The sequence below is a fragment of the Choloepus didactylus genome, chromosome Y (assembly GCF_015220235.1).
Source record: "Choloepus didactylus isolate mChoDid1 chromosome Y, mChoDid1.pri, whole genome shotgun sequence".
Classification (NCBI taxonomy): Eukaryota; Metazoa; Chordata; class Mammalia; order Pilosa; family Megalonychidae; genus Choloepus; species Choloepus didactylus.
In genome coordinates, this window is record NC_051335.1 from 54,373,624 (window position 1) to 54,399,930 (window position 26,307).

General features: G+C 36.2%; 1 protein-coding gene and 2 pseudogenes across 1 annotated transcript in view; 1 reads left to right on the forward strand and 2 right to left on the reverse strand.

Moving 5' to 3' along the window:
• Positions 1 to 26,307, reverse strand: part of LOC119524142 (coagulation factor VIII-like) — a gene marked incomplete at its 5' end in the record, with an annotated part of 623,301 nt that overhangs the window by 450,447 nt on the left and 146,547 nt on the right.
• Positions 1 to 26,307, reverse strand: part of LOC119523973 — an 84,951-nt pseudogene that overhangs the window by 42,414 nt on the left and 16,230 nt on the right.
• Positions 22,259 to 23,512, forward strand: LOC119524064 (annotated as a pseudogene).

Consider the following 26,307-nt stretch of genomic DNA (forward strand, 5'->3'; position numbering starts at 1 on the left):
TTGTTCCCTTGACAACCATGCACCTAATAATAGATACAAAAACATTCTCTGTTAGTGCCTGGACTTAAAATCTCAGTTTGTGAGAACATAATCTTTAACACACTTTTAAACATAGCATACAAGGGCATTGCATGCCTTTGTCTACACTACCACAAAAATATTATAATAACATAAAAAGTCAGCTGAGAAACATTATCTTCAGTTAATACAAACTTTTGGATTAATTTTATATCACTGCTCCTACTTCCAGCCTGGACCAACATAGGCTGAGCTAAAACCTAACAGAGCTAAGGACTCTCAAACCAGTTATAACTGTTTTTTTCAACCATTATATTCTTTTTTAATTACACAGGTTATACACCAAAATATTTCCATTGTAAAAGTATTAACCAGTATAGGATTATACAAAGTAAAAAGTGCAAGACTTCATTCACTCATCTCCCTAATATATAACTTTTCTTCAGATATACAGGATTATACTATACAAATTGCCCTGTTACTTTTTTCAATTAATATATCTTATAGTTCTTTCCATTCACTATCTAGATCTATCTCACTCTTTTTAATGACTGCACAGTATTACATAGTATTGATGCACCATAATTTATGTAACTATTTCCCTATTGACAGACATTTTAACTACTTCCCATGTTTTCTCATTATAACAATAATTTATATTTTGCATAAGATATATAGGGAGAAAGGGAGGGGCCATCTGTCATGATGGAAGGAGGACCCTGTCTCTAGAACCATAGTTCTCAAAGTGTGTTCCCCCAGCCTACAGCATCACCTGGGAACTTGTTAGAAATGTAAATTCTAAGCCCTACTCCCAAATCAGTGCTCAGTGTTTTAACAAGCCTTCTCTGTGATTCTGATGCACACTAAAATTTGAGAACCTCTGTTCTCTATCTCTCTTACTGCACTGTAACAAATTTCATACTTTGATTTAAAGTAAAAATTTTAAATCAGCAGGTCCACAATAATTGGCTTTAGCACATGAATATGAGCACAGTTTGGACAGAAGTACAGCAGAGAGGGAGGGGGTCTCATTCTGGGTTTTCTATTATTTTTAATTTTTCCTTAAAGAAAGCACTTTAGTATATCAAAATACTTCCTCTCACGTTTTGCCAATCTGCTTGATTCCTTATCCTCTCCTCCCATAGCCTTGACAACTGACAATTAAATCATTTACGTAGCACTAAGACACCAGAGGGTGGAAAGGTTTTTCTTCCTGACCCTCACACTTCTGTTTGATGATATGTACATGACAATGAACGTTAGAGTCCAGCTCTAAGGAACTGTGAGATACTGGGAAAATGGGATTTCACTGAATCACAGAAGGTCAGAGCTAGAAGGGAATTTAGAGGTCTTCTAGTCAAGAGTCTCCTTTTGAAGACAAGGAAAATGAGGCCAGATAAATTGCATGACACGGTAAGGTCACACAGCAAGTACAATCCTCTTCTCTCATATAACCTAGGACTGGGTCCATGGAAGGTGCTTAATTAACAACTGCTGATTGGACTTGAGAGAAGAAGTTGCTCTAAACAAGGTGAACCATTTAGGGAGGCAGAGTCTCAGCAGTCCTCTTTAAATTTCTACTGACAGCATGTTGAAAGTCCATAAATGTGAGACTGTCAAGTCATGCTGTGATATTTTTGTTTCTACACGAACAGAAAAAAGTTTCTGGCCTTGAAAGATAATTGTTTAATTTTTTAACTGTTGAAACACTACTAGGTATTTCAAATGCCTGTCACTATAATGATTCTTGACAGATACATGCATTTATTCACCTGGGAGATTTTTTAAAATATGCATTTAGAAAGATATTTTCCCTAGCTTACCAAGCAGAGAACACTAACATAATTTAACTATTTCTAGAAGACATTCATGGGCATCCAGTATCATATTGTGCTCCAACTCAGCAATGTCTACAGATGTCAGTTCTCTACGGGTCAGCCATCTGTACATGGGATGCTTATCTCTATGCTAAATAGCTCCACATTGTTATGCTTTTTGAGTTCTTTTGGCATTCTAAAGTTTTTCTGTCTTCTCCTTTGCTGTAAGTTAGTACTCCTTACATCTGTCAGTGTGTTTCCATCCCACAGTCCTCACCCCTACTCCGTACCTCCTATTGCCAATATGCGTTGAGAGGACAGATAAATATGATCTTTAGCACTATGTTAAGGGTGAAAGTAAAACAGGTTGTGACTGAGGAAGTAGAAAATTTAGTGGAAGGACCTTGTGATATTTACTTTGACTGCTATGTAATGACATGTCCGTGTTTCCAGGTATAGTATTTGTAACAAAGTGGCATGACAGCAAGACTATCTTTACATACATAATTCAAAGAATAAGCTTTCGGGATATACTTTTTATATCAGGATGATATACAGTCCTCCCTCAAGATTTCTCCCCTTCTGGGTTTTTAAAGCTATATAAATATTACAAAAGGGAAAGTTTAGATCACCTGTAACACCACAGAACTGTGGGTATTGCTGGTAAAGATGCGTGTGGTTCCTGCCTTGGAAGACTGCAAATGGGATGAGAGACCCATTTCACTGCTTCCAAGGGACAATTTCATGTGTTGGTTTTCCTCTTCCACCAGAAATCTGGAAAAAATGTAAAAGTAGAAGGAAAGGAAAATTAAAACTTCTCATAATTTATAATAACAAGATTATTTACGGAAATAATCAACCACTGTCGCCAATCACCTGACTATGGAAGATACTGAATTCATCTCTGTGTTTTAGGCTCATTCCACTCTATATCACAGAGGAAATAAATACATTTGTAAAAATTTCCAAAGTCAGAAACGATAAATAAGAATTGAGAAGTCTCCTTAAAAGTTGGCTTGAAACTATAAACAACAAGGTAATTGCTTTTGGTATTTTACTGTTTAGGTAACAATGCCATCAAATGTTATTATATCTTAAAATCAGTTTGGAGTACCTAATTTTAGAAAGATAAAAACAGATACTACTATTTATTGAATAGTCACTACGTATCAGGTACAGTATTTGCTAAGAATTTTACACACATCATCTCATTTAATCATTAAAACAATCCAATAAGCAAACCCTGAGAACTGAATTTAAGAGCATAGGTTATAAGGGGGTAGAAAATGGGCAGAGATTCAGCAACCGATGACACAGGAATACAGCATGTTCAGTAAGGCTCATTGTAAAGTTTCCTAGACTGTAAGCTCTTTCAGCAGTCACATTTACTCCTGAGGAAGTTGAAAAAGAGATCAGACTTCAATTAGAGATATGAATGAAATGATATATGAAATCAGAATACAGAGTGAGGATGATATTGTCTGTATGTCAAAACTTCAACTTCTGAGTGAGATCAAGAGAGGAGATGTTTGTATGTTCCAAAATTTAAATTTTTTGTAGCACATTATCTAATTTAACCTATTGGTCAGTTTATTTTAACAACCTAATTATATGGAACCTAGAGTAGGGAACGAGACCTTGTTTTTCTGTACAGGTTAATGTAATACCACAATACATTCCAGAGTATTTTGGGCAGAAAACAAAAAAGTATTTGCAAAGTCCCCTTGTGGGACTGGGCAAAAATATGGAAATATTAAACTTCCCATCTGGGGAATTCCCCCTATTCTCTTGAGCATTAGGGACTCCCAATTTAATAAGCCAAGTCCTCGATCATGAGGCCTGCCCTTATGAAACTTATCTCTGCAATGGCAAAGCTAAGCCTACTTATAATTATACTGAAGAGTCACCCCAAGGGAACCTCTTTCATTGCTCACATGTGGCTTCTCTCTCTAAGTGAACTCTAAATAAACTCACTACCCACCCCCTACATGGGGCATGACTCCCTGGCAACATGGGACATAACTCACAGGAATGAGCCTGTCCCTGGCATCAGGGGATTGAGAATGCCTTCTTGATGAACAGGGGGAAAAGAAATAGAACAATATAAAGTTTCAGTGGCTAAGAGATTTCAAATAGAGTTGAGAGGTCATTCTGGAGTCACCTTTATGCAAGCTTCAGCCAGATACTGCAAATTGCCACAGTATGCCAAGCCCCAAACAACATTCCTGAAAACCCTAAAGAATACCCTGGGCTCTATCTAAGACTCTATAAATGTTTTACCTAGTAAGTTTATTTTTTCAGAACCTTAAGGTCTCCACATTGCTCCTATGTCAGATAAGCACTGAAACCCAGAGGTACCAGTCTCTCCAAGAGCATCAACCAGTTCCATTTCTCTACTCCTGAAGGTCAACACCCCTTTCCAGCATGAAGAAGTTAAAATGGTCACTGCCTAGATATCCTTGAAGATTGAGAGAATGATTAAATGAGAGGGAGGAAGTGTAACTGAGAAGTTAGGACTTGACAAATTATTATGACTACTGACTCATTATACAGATATTTACTTTTATTTTCTAGTGTATGAGAATAAACAGAAGTAAATACCTGAAGTTGTTGAACTGTAATCCAGTAGTCTTGATCTTTGATAATGATTGTACGATTACATAGCTTTTATTGTGTGACCATGTGACTGTGAAAAACTGTGACTGACACTCCCTTTATCCAGTGTATGGACAGACGAGTAATAAAATGAAGACAAAAAATAAATAATAGGGGAGATAAGGGGGGGGGATACTAATAGGCTGTGTCAGTTCCATTTTGAAATAACATAACAGTTATAATGTAGACGATATTATGCTCTCAATAAAAATCCTTAAAACAGAGCAACTACAAAAAAGAAGAAATCATGGCAATTCTTATAGTGTATAGTAGTTTTGTATTTTCTGAAAACCTTATTAAACTGATGATCTCTCTTGCAGTCAAAAAAATAAAAAAAGAATAGCTAGAAGGAAATATCAGAAACTGTAAAGCTATAATACAGTAGCCTGATCTTTGATGACCCTATCAGAAACTGTAAAGCTATAATCCAGTAGCCTGATCTTTGATGATGATTGTATACATAGCAAACAAAAAAGAAAGTCAGTTTCCCTAGTTTGTATGGATCTACTTCTGCATGTTTTGTTCTGTTCCACTGATCTATATATCTATCTCTGACAATACTACACTGCCTTAGTTAACCTACCTTTATTGTAAGTCTTAATATTGGGTAGAGTGCAATACTAGGGGCCAGTGGGGGGAGGGGAAAGGGGTATGGAGTGTTTGAGGTTTTCTTTTTTCTTTTTATTTCTTCTTTCTGGAGTAATGAACATTTTCTAAAATTGATTATGGTGATAAATACACAACTGTGTAATGATACTGTGAACTACTGATTGTAAAATTTGGATGGATTGTATGGTATGTGAATATGTCTCAATAAAATTACATTAAAAAAAACAATCCAATACAGTAGGTAGTATTATCTCCTTTTTATTAAGGGTAGGAAAAATGAGCTACAGAAAGGTTAAATAACTTATCCAAGGTCATAAAGTTATTAAAGTGATTGGGTCAAGATTTGAATCTAAGCCTAGTCTGATTCTAACTCCAAAGACCCCATTTTAAAAGTCACAGATTAACTGTGATATATTAAAACATTACTTCCTCTTCAGTTATTAAAGTTCTAAACCCAAATTTACACATGAAATAATTTCTTTGTCTATCATTGTCTTTCACTGAATGGTTTTGGATTGGTTAAACAGCTACAGTTGCAGTTTCATCTTTTCAAAGACATGAATAATTAAAAATGTAAGTTATGTCCACATATTCTCCAAGAATAATTTTTCAGGGGCCATAAAACAGGGTTGGGGGACCCATGGTCAATAGATCAGTGAGTTCCACATTGAACACAACAAAATGTTTCATAATTGAAGGGCATCAGTTAAATTACACTAAAAATTGCGTTTAATGGAACATTGTAGTACCCAGGGCCATCATGGAACAATCTTTCATTATTCCTTAGAATAGGCAAGTTCACATTTGTTTAGGTATATTTTGCTAAAATTGTCTCTGAATCACATGGCTAAGAATGAGAAGTCCATGGCTCTGAGTGGGTTTGCACTTTCATGATGTAGACTGAAAAAATGAACAACAGGGAGGAAGGAGGAAGAATGGATTTTCAAGTGCTCGAACTCTCTATTTGTCCATTAATTTATCTGTTAACTTCGTAAATTTTGATTTATTTGCTTTTCTAACTCTGGGATATCCAATATCTTAAGGATTTCACTTTTTTCATATCATACCTATAACCTAATTTGAAAAATTTTAAAACAAGAAGGAAAGCTTTATATAGGATTTTAACAAGCATAAAAGAAAACAGAAATAGCCTACCACTAGAGTTTCAGAAATAGCTTTAAAAGAGATCATATTTTTTTGTATATATATATATACAAAATTACTGTTTTAATAAAGTCCAGATAGTAAATTGCTCCCTGTAATTTGTCTCTTGCTCTTAAAATTTAAAAAAAAAAATGTGAAAATGTAGCCCTTTCTTGGTAAGATAATATCTGACTTTCTGCTAATTAATTACTTCAAAAGCTAAAGAAAAAGGCAAAAGATTTATATGATCTGAAGAGAAACCAGACAGATCTGTCAATCTAGTTCAAATATATTTTCTACAATAAACAGTTCTGGGGAGGTAATGGTTTGGTAGAGGTTCTATAAAAAACCATGTACTCACAGAATTCACTATAGCAAATGTTTGTTGGTATGCTATATGGGGAAGGGAAGAGCATCTCATAATTCCATCATTTGAACCCAAAATCTCAAATAGTATTCCAACAATCTCAGTTTCTCTACCCAAAAGCAAAATTTCCCCCCAAATTCACTAAGCCAGCCTTTGTGTATGAAAAATGAGTTATCATCTTGAGAAATTATAAAATGTGCATCCCAATTTCTCGATTTCTATCAGTGCAAGCACTACTTCAAGTTATGCAGAAAGCCAGGTAGTCTAATTTCATTGTCAAGGAGAAAGGGACACTTTTATCGCTTCTTCATGATCACTATTAGCATGAAAACACTTGACTTTTCTTAGTAGAGAAGTTATGTATGCCAATCCATAACCATGTATGGGCACATTAACTTCTTGCTCAAACCAAATGAATTGAAACTGCTATGAATAAAAGGTGCTAGTGGGATACACATACCCCGCAAAAAGTACTGAGACTAATCAGAATAGGTGTCAAATTGTTCTCTGTACTTGCATGTATTGTTTTGAATTTCTGAGGGAAAAAAGAAACATATCAAAGAAAACCTAGAATGGCAAAAGTGTATGAACAATACCTTTGTCTTTTCTCTATTTGGTTCCTGATTCGTTTCATAGCATTTCATTTTGCTTGCTACCATTTCATTACAAAGACGTTAAAACTGTCTAACAATGTAGGGTAATAACACAATTCCAGTGTAACAAAAGAATTAGGGTTTCTGAGTTAGTGTCAAAAGAATTACACAAATATTTTAAGTTCCCAGAGTAAAAATATTATCTTAACTGAGTCAATGCCAGTTTATTGGTATGCAAGAACAGGAACAACAATAAAACCAAACAACAACAATGAAAAAAAAGAAAACAAAGAAAAGCAAAAAAGCCATGAACGATATAACAATACAACAAAAACGGGTTGGTCAATCAAGCCACTGACTGACTCATACTTTCCACCATCCATCCCCTGGAAAATAAAACATATTTCTCACACTCACAATTTAAAAAGAAAATAAAGAAAAAGGTTTTCTTTACAGAAGTACTCCCCCTCCTTTTGTGTTTCTGCTCTGAAACAGAGAAGCGTCTGCTAGCAGCAGCATTTGCTAAATGAAACATTTCTTGTGATAAAGTTGCATGGCAGGTGGGGAAGAAATTTAGGCACCTGTTCTCAAACACATTTGAATTTGAGTGCTAAATATATCAAGGCATTTCCCTCTACTTTTTGAGAAATAAATTAAAAACTTAAAATGGCAGAAGTCATTTCCCATTTGTGTTTTTGTGTTGCATTGTATTCTAAAGATATTAACAAATTTTCTCCCTCACAAAATTTAGAATCTAGCTATCCTTCTCCACCCCTCCCAAATGAACACTGAATATCTTCTCCCCTTCTCTCTCCCTCTCTCTCTCTCTATCTCTCTCTCTCTCTCACACACACACACACAAACACAACTTCCGCTAAGCAAAAAGTTAAAAAAAATTTCCACCTAATGCCTCATGAAGTAATTTACAGTGTAAAATAAGCCTGTCATTTACGTAGAAAAAAAAAACTTAAAACATAAAATGTTGAAAGATGTTTCCCCCAAACTAAAAATATCATTTCTAGTATTGTTGCATAAGGAAATTGTAAATATCATAGCAATGTCTCTTAATAAGGTCTAAATCAACTACTGTTTAAAAAACTATAGAGAACATATCTCCTTAATAAGGTGTTTGCTTGAAAGGAATCAAGAAACATAAACATTTTGTTAGGTATTTGTATTTTAAAATTACATAAATATAATTATTGTCTACCTGCAATAATTTCAATAATAGAAAATTTATCATAGATTATATAAAATAGCCACTAATCTTTTCGATGCTTTATCTTCTTCTGCAGTAATACCAGAGCCAATGAAAGAGAAAAAAAAAATTCAAGGTGATAGGGTCAGACTATAAAATGTTTTTCCAAAGTGAAGGAGGTATGGCTCATGCATCTTATATGCATTAAAATTAAATCACATTAATAAATAGCTGATGTCAGATTTAACATAGAAATAAGATCATTTACCCAGCACCTGCTGTGTATTAGGCATTGTGCCAGATATGTTCTAGTTTGCTACTTAATCCTCAAAACAACCCCATTTTAAAGGCAAAAAACTGAACCTCAGAGACTAATGCATCACTGAGTCTGGGGATTATGATTTGAACCCAAGTCTGATTCCAAAACCCACATTGTGCCCATCTGAGAGAGACATCCTTTTATAGACATCTAATTCTCTTGTTTAATTAATTCAATACAAAATGACTCACTTTTACAACCCTACTTCTAAAAAATAAAACAACAAAGCTAAAAACCACCTGAGCCATTCTCTCAACACATATGGGGTAGGGAGATAGCATATTCCATGATATAACTTGGATCAAATTTAGGGACAATTTTGTTTAAATTAAATTAAAGATATATTATTGATAGCAACATTTAAAATAATACATTCTAATTCCAAAGCCAACCATCACAACCACAGAAATAGCACTACGACATAGATTAGGGAATTGGGCTAGATAAATGGAATGACAAATGATATCCCATTAGATAACTGTAATAAGATGAAAACTAATTATCCAAACTCCAAAGAATTTGCACTGAATAGCTCAATCCTGTCACTGAAAAACTTCTAAATTAACATTTTCTCCTTGTACCTACCATATTTCAAGACTTTAATTCCCCTCTATTTTAAAATACATACATCAGTTAAACTACATCAAGTTTCATGCATTTAGACCAGAAAATTCTTTTGTTTGGGAGGTTGTTTTATATATTATGTCTCATTCTTCGCATTTCTTAACATATTTTTATGAAAGCAAGATAGACTGATGATAGATAGATAGACAAGAGAGACAGATATGATAGATAGGGTATGTACAAATCCACTCTATTTCCTGAGGTAGAAATAAATGACTAAGCAAAGGAAAGCATTTCTAAATGTTGATTCCATACCTACTATATAAAAAAAGCTAAGTTGAGGCCTCCTCACCTTATGAGACCACATAAATTGAGGTAATGCACCAGTGGTACTGGTGATTGGGAGATGGCAATATGTGCATAAGTCTTGGAAGAAACAGCTTGTGTTCCCGTCACTGTTAATAGTCCCCTTCCCAGTGCACAATGAAATAACTGCAATCCACGTGACCACAAACAACCACTCTGGAAGGATGATCTACCCTACAGCAAGCCCCAGGCCTTCTCTTGAGAAGTCTAGCTACCTCTGAGGCAGTGAGCCTGCTTTTTGAAGAAACTGGAATGAGATCCAACCCCCTTCAATACTTAGGCCAACTTTCTTTCAAGGAGTTTTGCTTTCAGATGATTTGTTAACCAAGGTGCCATTTTACTTCCATTATCTGCAGCAAACTACTTTGAAACTTGACTATCGTGCTATGGTACATTTAAATGGAAAAGTTTGTTATTAAAGAATTGGGCTTTCACCTGGTTAAAATGTCAGTTTATTAAATTTCAAACATCTAAATTATCCAATCTTAGAACTTATAATAAAGACATATTCCACAAATTCAAAACCAATTAGAAATCACTGAGACAAATACCACTGGGAACAAAAAAACCATTAATCAAGGGTAAGAAGTGGTGAAAATCCTATCTTTTTCTGTCTTTTCTGGATTTCCCAGTTAGACTCAACTTCACAAAGTCAATAATCCATGACCATATCTTAAGGGAATGTTTATTTCTCTTTCAAAAGGAAACATGAGAAAAATTGAAGCATAAAGATTCAAGCTTACAAAGTAATAGCCATTGCATTCCATGTTGTAAGAAACATAATTGGCAGCTCTCAGAATCCCTGTGTCTTCAAGCCTGTAGTAATTATAGCAAATCTCAACCTTGATTTTTGCAATGAACCAGAGGCATTTCTAATTATTTCAATAAATGTGGTAAACATTTCAATACTAAATTCATCATATGTTTTAACATTAGAGCCAGTATTTTTAAGACAGGGGAGGGTAATGCAAAAACACATCAGAAGTTTCAGAAGAAGATGGCGGCATAGACAGGAGTGGAAGCTACTTAGTCCCCCTGGAACAATTAATAAACAACCAGGAACAACTAGTAAATAATCTAGAATAACTGCTGGGGGACAAACGTGACTGTCCACACATCATACACCAACCTAGATTGGGAGGAATGACCAAGATTGCAGCATAAAATCTGTAAGTAAAACTGCAGACCCGGGCCAAGAGCCTCTTCCTCACAGCAGCCCAAACTGCAAAACCTCACTGTGCTAGAGAGCAGCACTCTCTGAACAAGCGAATATACCTCAGCCCAGCTCCAACTGAGGTTTTACTTAACAAATGTTGACTGCTCAATACAAGCTACAAATCCCCAACAAGCAGACAGAGGCTTTTGGTGATGACTGACCTTGGAGAGCCAGAGGAACTCTCTGGGAGGGAAGGGGAACCCAGAGGACCAAGTGCTATCTCTGGCTGATGGGAGAAACTGAGGGTGGCTGTGGACTGGCCCTGAAGGGGGGCTTTCTGTCCCTTTTTCAGTTCAGTGGAGAAAGCCTCAGCTATTTTCAGTTCCCAGTGCTCTGACCCAGACAAGGGTGGAGACAGCAGAGTCAGAGAGATTATTCAAATGCAATATCCCCCCAGGGGGTGTATCTTTCCTAAAAGGAAGGAGGCAGTGCCAAGCTCTACTACCCACCTTCCATTCAGAACCAGACCCCGGAGCCTGGGGGAAAACAGCCATAGGCCACACCTCCTTACACCAGTCTAGAGAGACAGGCTGACAGGTGCCACCTGCTGGGCAAAAAATCACAGTGACTTGGGGCCTCACAGGGTGCACCAATCTTCTAAGACACACCCTCAGGGAATCATGATAATTATTGCCTCCTTCTGAGGCTTTCATCTGGGAAAACCTGCTTTCATCTGGGAAAACCTGATTGGGGTGGCCAAGGAGGTGAAATGCCTAGACAACAGAAAACTACAGCCTACACTAAGAAAAATGAAGTTCTGGCCCAAGTCAAATGAAAAAACTTACACTTCAACTGAGATACAGGAATTTAAACAACTAATGCTAAATCAATTCAAAAAGTTTAGGGAATATATGGCAAAACAGATGATGGCTATAAAGAAAACATGGGGCAAACATAAGGTAGAAATCCAAAGTTTGAAAAAAACAGTAAGCAGAACCTATGGAAATGAAAGGCACAACACAAGAGACAAAAGATACAATGGAGACATATGACAGCAGATATCAAGAGGCAAAAGAAAACACTCAGGAACTAGAGAAAAAGACACCTGAAAGCCTACACACAAAAGGATAGAGAAAAGAATGGAAAAATATGAGCAATGTCTCTGGGAATTGAATGATAACACGAAACACAGAAATGTTCATGTCATGGGTGTCCCACAAGGAGAAGAGAAGGGAAAATGGCAGAAGCAATAATAGAGGAAATAATCAATGAAAATTTCCCATCTCTTATGAAAGACATAAAATTACAGAACCAAGAAGTGCAGTGAACCCAAACAGAATAGATCTGAATAGGCCTATTGCAAGAAACTTAATAATCAGATAATCAAATGTCAAAGATAAAGTGAGAATCCTGAAAGCAGAAAGAGAAAAGTGATCTATCACATACAAAGGAAGCTTGATAAGACTATGTGCGGATTTCTCAACAGAAAGTGGTGTGATATATTTAAGATACTGAAAAAGAAAAACCACCAACCAAGAATCCTGTATCTGGCAAAACTGTCCTTCAAATATGAGGGAGATCTTAAATTATTCTCTGACAAACAGACAATGAAAGAGTTTGTGAACAAGATATCTGCTCTACAGGAAACACTAAAGGGAGCACTGCGGACAGAAAGGAAAAGACAGGAGTGGGAGTTTTGGAGCAGAATTCTGGGTGATGGTAGCACAGCAATGTAAGTGCACTGAACAAAAATAACTGTGAGTATGGTTGAAAGAGGAAGGTTGGGACCATGTGGGACACCAGAAGGAAAGAGGAAAGATAAAGGTATAACTCAGTGAAATCTAGGGTGCTCAATGATTGTGATAAGAGGTACAAATATGTATTGACATGAGGGAGAACAAATAAATGTCAACCTTGAAAGGTGTTAAAAGTAGGGAGGTGTTGGGGGAATATACAATCAATGCAAACTAGAGACTATAATTAACAGTAACATTGTATTATGCTTCCTTTAATATAACAAAGGCAATATACCAAAGCTAATGCCTGTAAGAGGGGTACATAAAGGAGGAATATGGGATTCTTGGCATTGGTGATGTTGTCTGATTCCTTATTCTACTTTGGTTTAATGCTATCTTTCCTTTTGTTGCTCCCTAGCTGTCATTTTGTTTTCTCTTTCTTTTTTTTTCTTTTGTCTCTCTACCTTCTTTGACTCTTCCTCCTTCTTTGTGGAAGAAATGGAGAGGTCCTTATATAGATAGTGGTGATGGTGCTGAATACATAAATATGTGACTATACAGAGAACCAATGATTGTTTACTCAGGACCAAATGTACGGTGTGTGAAAAAAAACCATCTTAAAAGAAATGGGTTGATGAAGAAACCTTGAGGGCACAATATTGAGTGAAATAAGACAGACACATAAAGGCAAACATTGCAGGGTCTCACTGATATGGACTAATTATATGTAAACTCATAGACATGAAATATAAGTTACCAGGAGATGGAATGAGGCTAAAGACTATGGAGTGGTTGCTTATTATGAGCAGAATGTTCAACTAGTGTGAACTTAAACATTTGGAAATGGACAGGGGTGATAGTAGCACATTGTAAGTATAACTAACAGTGCTGAATGGTCTGTGAATGTGGTGGAAAGGGAAAGGTCAGAGTCATGCATGTCACCAGAAGGAAAGGTGGAGATCAAAAGATGGGAATGTATAAAACAATGAATCTTGTGGTAGACAATGTCATTGATTAACTATACAAATATTAGAAATCTCTCTCATGAACTAGAACAAATGTATGACACTGTAACTAGAAGTTAATAATAGAGATGCATATAGGAAAAAATATATATACCTATTGCAAACTATATACAACAGTTAGTAGTATTTTAACATTCTTTCATCAATAGTAACAAATGTACTCTACCAATATTATGAATCAATAATGAAGGGGGCTGGTTAAGGGTATGGGAGGATTTGAGTGTCCTTTTTTTGTCTTCATGTCTTTTCTGGAGTAAAGAAAATGCTCTAAAAACTGAAAAAAAGTTAGTTGTGGGGATGAATGCACAGCTGTATGATGGTACCATGGGCAACTGACTGTACACTTTGGATCTTTGGATAATTGTATAGTTTGTGAACAATTTCAACTAAAAAAATGAAGAAAAAAAAACACATCAGAAGACTGGTTCTCAACCCAATGAGTTTGGAAATCAGTTAGGATAGTTCTTTAAAACTCATCTCAGATTTGGAGCTTATGGCAGCAAAGAGTCTCTTTTAAGTATAATTTCTCATCTTAAAATTACTTTCCCTTTTGTGCATATGTACCTTGCCATTTTTTTTAATAAACTTTGTTATAAGATTTAAAATTATCTCTTTTGTACTATGCTTACCATAAGGAAGTAGCCGTCACTGGTCTTAGTTTCTCAGGTTGTCAGGAGACACAAACATTTGTTAGCATCACTTACAGCCCACTCACCTATTAAACACTCAAGTATCATACTCCAAGAATATAAATGCATTCTTTAACACCAGAAGTGTGGTTTCCTCCTAAAATGCAGTAACTACCATTTTACTACACTCCTAACAAACCGTTTTTACTAAGATCATTATAAATGTTCTACATCACAAAGCAATTTTCATGATCTAGCCACATACAGCTCTGCTAATGTGAATACCAAAAATTGTTCTGCAAAAATACTTTTATAAGTATTTGTCCATGCTGCAATAATTTTAAGGAAGGAGTCCTTTTGGCAAAGTATTTATGTACCCTAACTATATTTGATTACCCAAAGTATTAAATTTTCATCATAAAATTGGTAATATTTTCCTGGAAGGCAGATTTCCGATTTTTTTTGGAGAGGGTGCTGCAAATTACGAATCATTGACAAGTTAGTCTCTTTGGGATTAAGGTATTTCTTTTTAGGAAGAGCAGGGCTTAAAGAGAGTATGAGTTCTTGGGTGGAACTGACAAAGAGTAGATCATATCATTTTAATAAAATGACACAGTAGGAGTCAAGCATTCACATTTTCCAGCCATTTAAGTGAGAACTTTAAATGGAAGATAATGGGAGCATTTTCAGGTTATGTATGTGTGTGTGCATGTTTTGCAGAAACTATGAACTGTGAAGTAGTAATGAAGTACTACCTTGATCTGTCTGAGATAAATGGAAGGAGAGAGGTATATTAACTAAGAAAAAGAGCAGTATTCCTTTCCTTCGTTTCATGCAGTCCTTTAAACCAATGTTTCACAGCCCAAATTATAATTGCTGACTACCAGAGTCCAGGTGAGGAGATAAGGGGAGAGTAGAGTCACTGAATAGGAGAGGGGAGCAGGGAGTCATGGTACTAAAAGTTTTCCCAGATAGTTGAAAAACTGTATTCTAAATGCTGCTACCTTCATTCACTCACCAGCTATTTCTTGAATTAGTTAGTTATTTGTAAGTCTTCAAAATTCATGCTCCTATCCTTCACCTCCTCACCACAACCACTGCCCCACCCTAGTTCAGAGCTTTATTATTTCCTGCTTTGATTTGGTTATTATAAATCACATATATATTATGGTATAGCTTATTTATATATTGTTTATTTATAGCTCAAAAATATCCAATGACTCACCATAAACTGAACAAAAAACAAAGTCTTCACTCCTGGATTCAAGACATTTTGGTCTAGACCTTCTTAACTAATCCCATATCCTAGGCAAATTATTCACAATAAATGTGTATTTAACAATTGGAGAATAAACAATATCCACATTTTTTTCAAAAACTATCAAATGTTTTGCTTTAGAATTTATCATTTTCCATACATATTCACTGATATGCCTTTTTTCCTCTTTTGCTAACCAAGAAATGTGTGAAAGCCATTTTACTTAAACATTTTAACAGAAGGAAAATGTATTTAATTGAAATTTAATATCTGATAAACCTTTGTAATTAGGTGAAGATTTTTGAGTATAAAAAAGATCAGAATATAGGTAAATGGAGAATGATTTCTTGAGTAATATTTTTAAATTCATTTCTCTTAAATCCTAGTCAGATCTCCTTTTATCCTAGTCAGCCAATCCTTTCATCAAACTATATAAACAAACCACATTATTATCATTTAAATACAAACACACTAGTTTTAAAACACAAATTTGTATAAACTGGTTTTCCCTATTCTGATAAAGGACATGAGAGAATAAGTCAAATAACTCTTAACTTTAAGAGTAGTTGCTGCCTTGGAACAGATCATGGCCTTATTTGTTTTATCTAACCACAATCTGATGAACCATACCTAAAGAATTCTGATCACTGGCAAATCGCTTTTACTAAAATTACTTTCAGTTAGCGCCAGCATCATGGTATTTACTGGCAAGCAAGGAACAGAATCTGAATTTTGGATGAGTTCTTGTCATAGGAAAGATACCCGAAACTTATTCTCTAACAAGTCTGTAATAATATAGATTACCATGTATAACAAATGGATTCAACACTCAAGGGAAGTGATTTGCACAGGGCTACGGACCTAACATTCCATTTAACATTTACTGAGCACCTGCTGTTCCAGATACTGCACTAGGACTTAAGAAAACAAAGAGCAGAAAGGATTCATGCTTGCAGAGAGATCACAGACAAGGAAATAATTGCTTTCCAAAGTGTGGGCAGCCAACTCAGCACCTGGCAGTTGGCCTAGTGGCACGGTCCCTGGGCCTTCAGTGCATGTCGTGGTGACCGTTCGCAAGGCGGAGCACCGAGTGGCACCTATGACTCCTGCCTAAAAGGAATTTGCTTCTTGCTGCTGTTTCTTATATTCTTACTGCCTCTTTTTCCCATTTGGCGTCTTCTGGGCTCTGTGGTGGTGAAATGCTCCCACCCCTAGCTACATTAATGAGCCAGCAGCTTACCCTGCATTAGCGTCAGCGCAGTGACAATGCCTGCTCCTTTCTTAGAGGACAATAGGTCACCCTTTCTGCTCACTCCCACTGGCCACCTGTCAACTAGGCGGTAATCCCCCTTCCCAAGCTTTGAAAGAGTTAGCTAGAAGACACAAAAAGGTAATGATTAACAGATTCAAAAACATGAACACAAAAAATAGTTATAGGTTGCTTGGTACCAAATAACAGGAACTGTTATGCCTGTGACAAAACACTGTGTCTTGCTACGCTTCAGGGAGTCTGTCCCTGCTGGCCCATTGATCACTGTGTAAGAATAAATAATGTCTGAAATTTAGCCAAACTATTCTAGTATTGCATGCCTGAATGCTAGTGTGTATGTTGTAGAAAATTATAAAAATAAAGCTCTGATGCTCTGCTTGGTCGGAGATTCCATCTTCGTACCCAGACACGACAAGGTGTCTGTCTTCTTTCTTCGCTGACTCCAGCCCCCCTATCAGGACCCTGACTGTTGCTGAGGCCGGCCCTCGGCACCAAAGGATTAAAATGATACAAAAATAACAAATGCTAATCATTATCTACTAACAAATGCCATGTTACTGTATAATTCATAAAAACCATAATAACTAGACTAATTATAAACTTTGCTCCCTAGTCAAACTGCTTATCAGTTCGTATTTAGCACAACAGCATCAAATGAAAAATAAATCATACCAACTTTCCTGACCATTATTTTATTTTAAAGTCTCTTTCTTCCTCAATCAGGCTATGTGTACAGCTGGATCAGCAATCAAGCGATATCCACTATTCAAAAATATAATCTGCAATTGTAATTATACAAAAAAGTGTCAAAATTTAGGATGATGTGATGGTGCACCACATCATTTGAAAAAAAGACATTCTCTCATTACATATATTTATATATTTCAGCAATATATCTATGAAAATTACACTAATGACCCAGATCTCCAGACGAAAACTTTGGTTCCAGTTCCACGAACTTTTGGTTAGTTGTTAATCATTTAAAAATGATTATGCACACACACACACACACACATTCACACACACGTCTTCTGTAGGAAAGTGCTCACAACGAATGAAAGTCACTTCAATTTGATGATGTTTGGGATTATCTACTGGATAATCAAATCACAACCTAGAGCATCCCATACTTTTCAAAATTCTATTTCACATATTTTGAAGGTCTAATTGAAAGTTAAATCAAATCAGTATTATGTTTCACTGTAGCACTACAGGAGAACTCTGATATAATCAAATCTATTTTAAAAACCTAGTTAAGTTGCATGTAATTGTGCCTAAGAGTCTCCCCCTGAGTACCTCTTTGTTGCTCAGATGTGGCCCTCTCTCTCTCTAACTGAGCCACCTCAGCAGGTGAACTCACTGCCCTCCCCCCTACATGGGACCCGACTTCCAGGGGTGTAAATCTCCTGGCAATGCAGGATATGACTCCTGGGGATGAATCTGGACCCAGCATCATGAGATTGAGAATATCTTCTTGACCAAAAGGGGCATGCAAAATGAGATGAAATAATTTCAGTGGCTGAGAGATTTCAAATGGAGTCAAGAGGTCACTCTGGTGGGTATTCTTATGCACTATATAGGTAACATCTCTTAGGTTTTAATATATTGGAATAGCTAAAAGTAAATACCTGAAACTATCAAACTCCAACCGAGGAGCCTTGACTTGAAGATTGTATAACAATGTAGATTACAAGGGGTGACAATGTGACTGTGAAAACCTTGTTGATTGCACTCCCTTTATCCAGTGTATGGATAAATGAGTAGAAAAATGGGGACAAAAATGAAATGAAAAATAGGGTGGAATGGGGGGATGATTTGGGTGTTCTTTTTTACTTTTATTTTTTTATTCTTACTCTGATTCTTTCAGATGTAAGGAAAATGTTCAAAATTAGATTTGCGTGATGAATGCATGACTATATGATGGTACTGTGAACAGTTGATTGTACACCATGGATGACTGTATGGTATGTGAATATATTTCAATAAAACTGAATTTTAAAAAAAACCTAGTTAAGGTTTTTGTAGCAAACTCATCTTTAACATTAATTTGTAATATAGCAGATTAAATAGGATAAAATAATTAAAAATATAAATAAATACTGTGTTAAATACACAATACAAATGTACACAAATGGAGGGAAAATGACCAAACATTACTATCACATTCTCTTTGAAGTAAAATGTTATGACAAAAAGAGTGATTTCTAAGGTTCCTTCCAGCTCTTAGATTCAAAGAATCCTGAATGAGATGATTATGCTCTTTTTTTAAATGTGAAGGTCTGATCACACTGATCAATAAAAGGCATTATATTTTTTAAACCAGAAAAACAGAAAAATTGAATATGTTAGAGCATGAAACTGTAAATGAAGTGCAAAGGCCATTTAGAATTTTTAGAAACACCTGCAGTTAGAGACTCTATTGTTTGAAAGAAAAGGAGGCAGAGGGATGGCATAAGCACTGGTTTAGCCCAGTTGCCCGAGAACACTTGACTGAGATTGCCACTCTAATTCTTCATTTTCACAATGCTTCATTCTCAAAATTTTAGTGCTCTAAATTACAGTATTCAAGCCTTTCATATCTAAACCTCAATCAAGTGCTTGCACCTTCCACAATAGGAAGCAGACAGAATCTACAGTATTAGACCAATTTAACCAATTTCTGATTTCAGAACTTTCCTTTACTCAAAGTTTAGAGATGTCACTTTTCAAGCCATAGCCAACTTTCTAGAGAATCAGTTTAATGCTAATATCTGAGTAGGATAGGCATTACTCACCTGTCATTTTACTGTTATACTTAACTTCATAGATATTACCTAAGTAACAGCAAAGCTTCACTGCTTGCCCACTGTGCCTGCCACAGACAAAGTGTTTCAGGGCATTAGCAAGGCAAGAACCATGAAATCATAAGCCACTGCTAGCTATTTTCGTGACCTGATTTGTAGATTTTATAAAGGTTCTCAATAAGCTGCATTATGTGTATGATTTTCCAGGGACATATGAGGACCCACAAATTGTTAATTATTCTTTTCTGGTAGCCTTTATCCTTACCTGTTTCTTAACAGTCTTTCAAATAAACTGAAAATGATTTCAGGTGGAAAAAATGTTCAGTCTTTCAAAATTTTACCTTCAATTCGTCAACAGAATAAGGTGCAATCAATATCAACCAACTTATATTATGCACTCACTTTAGTACTTTCTAGACAGCCCTAATATCAATGGAGCAATTTTGAATGCTTCTACGTGCTACATAAAACTTTATGAAGAAAACTATTTCCATGAGTCTATTAAAAAGGTGGCACTAATGCTTAGTTATTAGCTTTTAAAAGGAGATATGAACCATGCAAAACATCTAAAAAACAGCCTTATTTTAAGAAGGTGAATACATAATAAATATTTTAAATGAATACCATCATAATTTTAACTCATGTCTGTATTTCATGTTTTTATGTATACTTGAAAAATCAATGTGTGCAATACATTTATGCCTGTTTTATAGGACTTGGAGCATAATTTTAAGTAGTAGAAACTGTTTTCATGATGCTTTCAACACAACCCCAGATTATAACACTGCCACTGGATAATGCTATTTTCAACAAGATTTCCAGGAAATCATTGTTGCAAAGGTTAAGAACTGCTTATGTTATGTTTAAACTATTGCAATTGCCAAGAACAAAACTCCTCTCCTATAAATTAATAAACAGTTTAGTAATAAGAATGGAATATTTATAGGACCATATGGGTGAACTGGAACAATTTCTTTCAATGCTTATGTAAGCCTAGAATGATTCTGTTCAACTAGAATGTGTTAGACAAAAAAATGGCTTCCCAAAGATGCCCTTGTCCTAATCCCTGGAACCTACGATTATGTTATGTTACATGGCAAATGGGACTTTGCAGATGCGATTAAGTTTAAGGTCTTTGAGGTGGGAGATTATGCTATATTACCCAGCAGGCAGAATTTAAATGAGTCCTTAAAAGTGGAAAAGGAAGACAGAAAGTTGGGTCAGAGAGAGATGTGACTTGAGAAGGACTCAACATGCTGTTGCTGGCTTTGAAATTGAGGAATGAGGCTCATAAGTCAAGCAAAGAAGCTATCCGCTCACAGCCAGCAAAAGATGGAGACATCGGTTGCACAGCCATTAGGAACTGAATTGTGCAAACAACCTGAATGAGCAGGAAATGGATTCTCCTTATGAGTCTACAGAAAAGAACACAGTCCTACTGACAACTTGCTTTTAACCTGGTGAGACCATTCTGGATTTCTGGTCTCTAGAAATACATTAAGAAGTTTTTTTTTTTTTTAAGCCACTAAGTTTGTGGTAATTTGTTACGGCAGCCACAGAAAACTAATACATAGATTTTATTTCATTGAGAGCTGATGAACAATTAAACAATGTGACAGTAATGTTCACAAGGAAGTACTGAATATACTGACTGGGTAGCACCCTTAGAAAGTGTTATAAAGAGGACACCAGAAGGTTTCTGGGTAGGATGGCAGAGTAGGGATCTTAAAGACTCAGGTCGTCCTCCTAGGCTGCTAGTACACAGCCAGGAACTGTCTGAAACAACTGTTTGAGGCCTCTGGAGTCCAGAAGAACAATATATACCATCCAGAGAAGAGCAGAATGAAGAGACTAATAACTTGGGGTAAAGAGCTGTAAAATTCTCCATGCTACAAAGGCAGTGCTCAACCCCCACTTTTGTGGCAAGACACCCCAGGATCCAGTGCTTGATTAGAAATTAAAGTCCTCTTCCCCAAGAATGGGGGTGGGGTGAGGGTGGGGGCACACAGCAAGTGCTGGTCATGGCTTTCGATTAGCAAATTCGGAACACTGATTCTCGGCTCTCAGAGGAGCTACAGTTTCAACCAGACCAGGACAAAAAGCAGCCAGCAGCCTCTGTTTCAACCACATCCCTGACAAGGGTAGAAGTGCGGGTAATTTGAGATACAGTGGCCTTCTGGGGCTTTGAAGAACAGTTTGCTGAAGGGTGTCCATTCCCCAAGAAGGGAAGTGGGGGGCAAGGCCCAGCATTGTTTGTGGCTTTTGATTGGTGAATTCAGATCACTGGATCTCAGCTCTGAGCTATGGTTTCAACCTGCCCCCAATAATGGTAGCTGGCACCCTCTGTTTCAACCACACCCCCAACTTAAAGGCACAGTACCACCATAGGACTGTGGAGAAGAGTTTACTGAATAGCAGCATCTCCTGGGCAGGCCCCAAGAGCAGAGATTTGGGGAGCCATCAAAGAGAAGTTTGGCATCCTTCTGGAACTCCTCTCTGGGGTACACTGAAACCAAACTATGCTCCCTTAATGGGGTCTCTGGCCCTGTTTTGATTGGGAAATACAGACCTAGGAAAGTCTTCTCTGGGGTGACCCTCCTCCCAGAATTTGCCCTCCAGGCAAAAGCAGTTACAGACAATGAAAGAAGTCTTATAAAACTAAAGAAGCAAATAACTTCCGTGGTATCAGGCCAGGAAGTAACAAATTACACTGAGCAAAAAACACTCAGTATTTTCTTCAGTTACAAACAAAATGAGTATTTCCATGCTTCTGTAATATCCTCACCAACATTTCCTAAAACACCTTTTAAGAACACCTTTCTGACATTACCACTTCATCTTTCTCTCAAGTACTCATCTTGGATCAAGAATCCCATCTGCTCAGCCATTTAATTATCTTGGACTCCATTGTACAAAGTGGATGCTGCTGTCAATAGGTTTAAAGAGAAAATTATGTGTACAGACAACCTTAAAAGAACACACAGAAGGACTTTCTGACAAAGAACAGATTTGTGGATAAACTTTACTCTGGTTTAATCCAAGGACAAAGGGCCTGCTTAGCAGAGTCCATAACTCTTATAGAGTCAACTCATGACAGGAAAGAAGAGTTAGCCCAGGTGATTCCTCAGAAAGTATTAGTCTTCTACAGGGAACAAGAACAATTAAACAAAGGAAAACCACTAGCATTTCAAGTGGGATTGCCTGGCCCTCCTGGTGCTGGAAAATAGATATTTACAGAATATTTTGGAAAAATGCTTACTGAGAGAGGGCACAAAGTATCTGTGTTAGCTGTGGACCCTTTTTCTTGCACCAGTGGTGGCTCACTCTTAGGTGATAAAACATGAATGACTGCATTATCAAGAGATATGAATGCAAACATCAGGCCGTCTCCTACTAGAGGGACTATAGGAGGTATGACAAGGACCACAAATGAAGCTATTCTGTTGTGTGAAGGAGTGGGGTATGACATCATTCTTATTGAAACTGTAGGTCTGGGTCAATCAGAGTTTGCTGTTGCTGACATGGCTGACATGTTTGTTTTACTACTGCCACCAGCAGGAGGAGATGGATTGCAGGGTATCAAAAGGGGTATAACTGAGATGGCAGATCTGGTGGCTATAATTAAATCTGATGGAGACTTGATTGTGCCAGCTTGAAGGATACAAGCAGAGAATATGAGTGCATTGAAATTACTCCGCAAATGCTCAGAAGTCTGGAGACCAAAGGTAATTCACATTTCTTCCAGAAGTGGAGAGGGGATCACTGAAATGTGGAATAAAATGAAAGAATTCCAGGACCTGATGCTTGCCAGTGGGGAGTTGACTGCCAAATGACAGAAGCAGTGAGATGTGAAATCTCATCCAGGAAAGTGTGTTAGAACATTTCAGGTCCTATCCCACAGTACAGGAACAGATTCCTCTTCCGGAAAAAAAAAGTTCTCAGTGGGTCCATGTCCCCAGGACTAGCAGCAGAATTCTTGCTGAAAGCTTTTAAAAACAGAGACTAGTGAAACTTATTCTGTATAATAATTTTATATATAGTTTCATAAAGTATTCTAATATTAAAAGTCACCTATAACGCTTATCTTTAAAAAAAAAACTATAGAGGCAAATAAAAAACAAACAGAACAGATTATTAGCCCTGGTGAAGGAAAAGGAGAAATGAATATTTCTCCTGGGAGTGAAATAGTTGGACAAATTGTGTAGTCTCAAAAATTGTACCATATATCCATGGCAAGAATCAGGTGCATAAGAGCTGAAAAATTCGGATCAAATCTCCAACAATTTGAACCAACTGTTGAAGAAATTCTTTATGCTAAGACAATCAACAAGAGAACTTCAGTCAAGAAAGAGAAACTGATCTCCAGATGATCTCAAGATGATAAGATTCCCAGATACTAGGAAAAAATTGCAAGCCATACCAAAAAAAGAAGAAGATATGTCCCATTCAAAGGAACAAATTACAACTTCAGAAGAGACAAAGAATTTGGAAGAACTATTCAAAGATGTTCAAACAAATCTCCTAAATGAATTCAAGGAGATGAAAGGAAATATGGCTAAAGAGATAAAGGATATTAAGAAGACACCGTGTGAGCACAAAGAATAATTTGAAAACATAAAAAGAAACATAACAAAAAAAGAAACATAACAGAAATGATTATATTGAAAGGTAAAATAGAAGACATTCAATATACTCAAGAAGCATACAACAGTATATTTGAACAGACATAATAAGGCATCAGCAAGCTAGAAGATAGGATGGTTGAAATCTTAGAGATAGAAGAACAGATAGAGAAAAGAATGGGAAAAATTGAGCAGGGTCTCAGTGACTTGAATGACAGCCCAAAGCATACAAATATCCACATCATGGGTGTTCCAGACTGAGAAGAGAAGAGAAAAGGGGGCAGAAAGGATATATGAAGAAATAATGGTTGAAAATTTCCCAACTTTTATGAAAGACATGCTCAAAAAGCACAATATACATCAAACAGAATAAATTGTAATAGACCTACTCCACAACACATACTAATCTGAATGTCAAATGACAAGATAAGGCAAGAATCCTGAAATTAGCAAGAGAAAAGGAATGTGTCACAACCAGGGAAATACAATAAGGATAAGTTCTGATTTCCCATCACATACCATGGGGGTGAGAAGGCCATAATATGATATATTTAGGATACAGGTAGAGAAAAACTGCTAGCCAGCAATTCTTTATCCAGCTAAACTGTCCTTCAAAACTGACAGAGAGTTTAAAATATTCATAGATAATCATAAACTGAAAGAGTTTTGTCAGGAAGAGGCCTAACCTTCAAGAAATACTAAAGGGTATTCTTCAGGCTAAAAGGAAAAGATAGGAGAGAGAGATTTGGAGGAGAGTATATAAATGAAAATTATCTGTGAGGGTAACTTAAAGGGTAAAAAGAGAGAAAAAAATAAGATAAGACATTTAAAATCCAAAGGACAAAATGGTTGAAGAAAGTACTGCCTTTACAGTAATAGCATTAAATATTAATGGATTAAACTCCCCAATCAAAAGACACAGATTGGCAGAATGGATTTAAAAACAGGACCCACCTATATGCTGTCTACAAGAGATACACTTTATACCCAAGAACAAAAATAGGTTGAAAGTTAAAGGCTGGTAAAAGATATTTCCCACAAACAACAAGAAAAGAGTAGGGGTAGTAGCTACATTAATATCAGACAAATTGGGCTTCAAATGTAAAACAATTAAAAGAGATAGAGAAGGATACTATATATTAATAAAAGGAACAATTCATCAAGAAGACATAACAATCATAAATATTTATGCACCTAGCCAGAGTGTCCCAAAATACATGAGATAAACTCTAACAACACTGAAGGGAGAAGTAGACACCTATACAATAATAATTGGAGACTTGAATGCACCACTTTCCTCAACAGGCAGAACATCCAGGCAGAGGATCAATGAAGACACATGAGATTTTGAATAGTGTGATAAATGAGTTAGACTTAACAGACATATACAGAGCATTTGTGCCTCCGAACAAAAGGGTATATATTCTTCTCAAGTGTTCATGGATCATTCTCCAGGATAGACCACATGTTGGGTCAAAAACATGTCACAATAAATTTTAAATGATTGAAATTATACAAAGCACTTTCTCTGACCATAATGGAATGAAGCTGGAAATCAAAAACAGGTGAAGAACCAGAAAATTCACAAATATATGGAGGTTAAACAACACACTCTTAAACAATCAGTGGGTCAAAGAAGAAATTGCAAAAGAAATCAGTAAATATCTAGAGACAAATGAAAACAGGAACACAACATATCAAGACTTATGGGATGTAGTGAAGGAAGTAATGTAAAAGCCTACATTAAAAAAGAAGAGAGAGCTAATATCAACAATGTAGCTGTATATCTGGAAGAACTAGAAAAGAACAGCAAATTAATCCTAAAGCAAGCAGAAGAAAAGCAATAATAAATACTAGAGCAGAAATAAATGAAACTGAGAGTAGAAAAACAATAGAGAGAACCAACAAAACCAAAAGTCAGTTTTTGAGAAGACCAATAAAATGGACAAACCCTTACCTAGACTGACAAAGAAAAAAAGAGAGCAGATGCAAATACATAAAATCAGAAATGAGATGAGGGACATTACTACTGATGCCAAGGAAATAAAAAAGAATCATAATAGGATACTATGAACAACTGTATGCCAACAAATCAGACAACCTAGATGAAATGGACAAATTCCTAGAAAAACAGGGACAATCTACACTGACTCTAGAATAAATAGAACACCTCAACAGA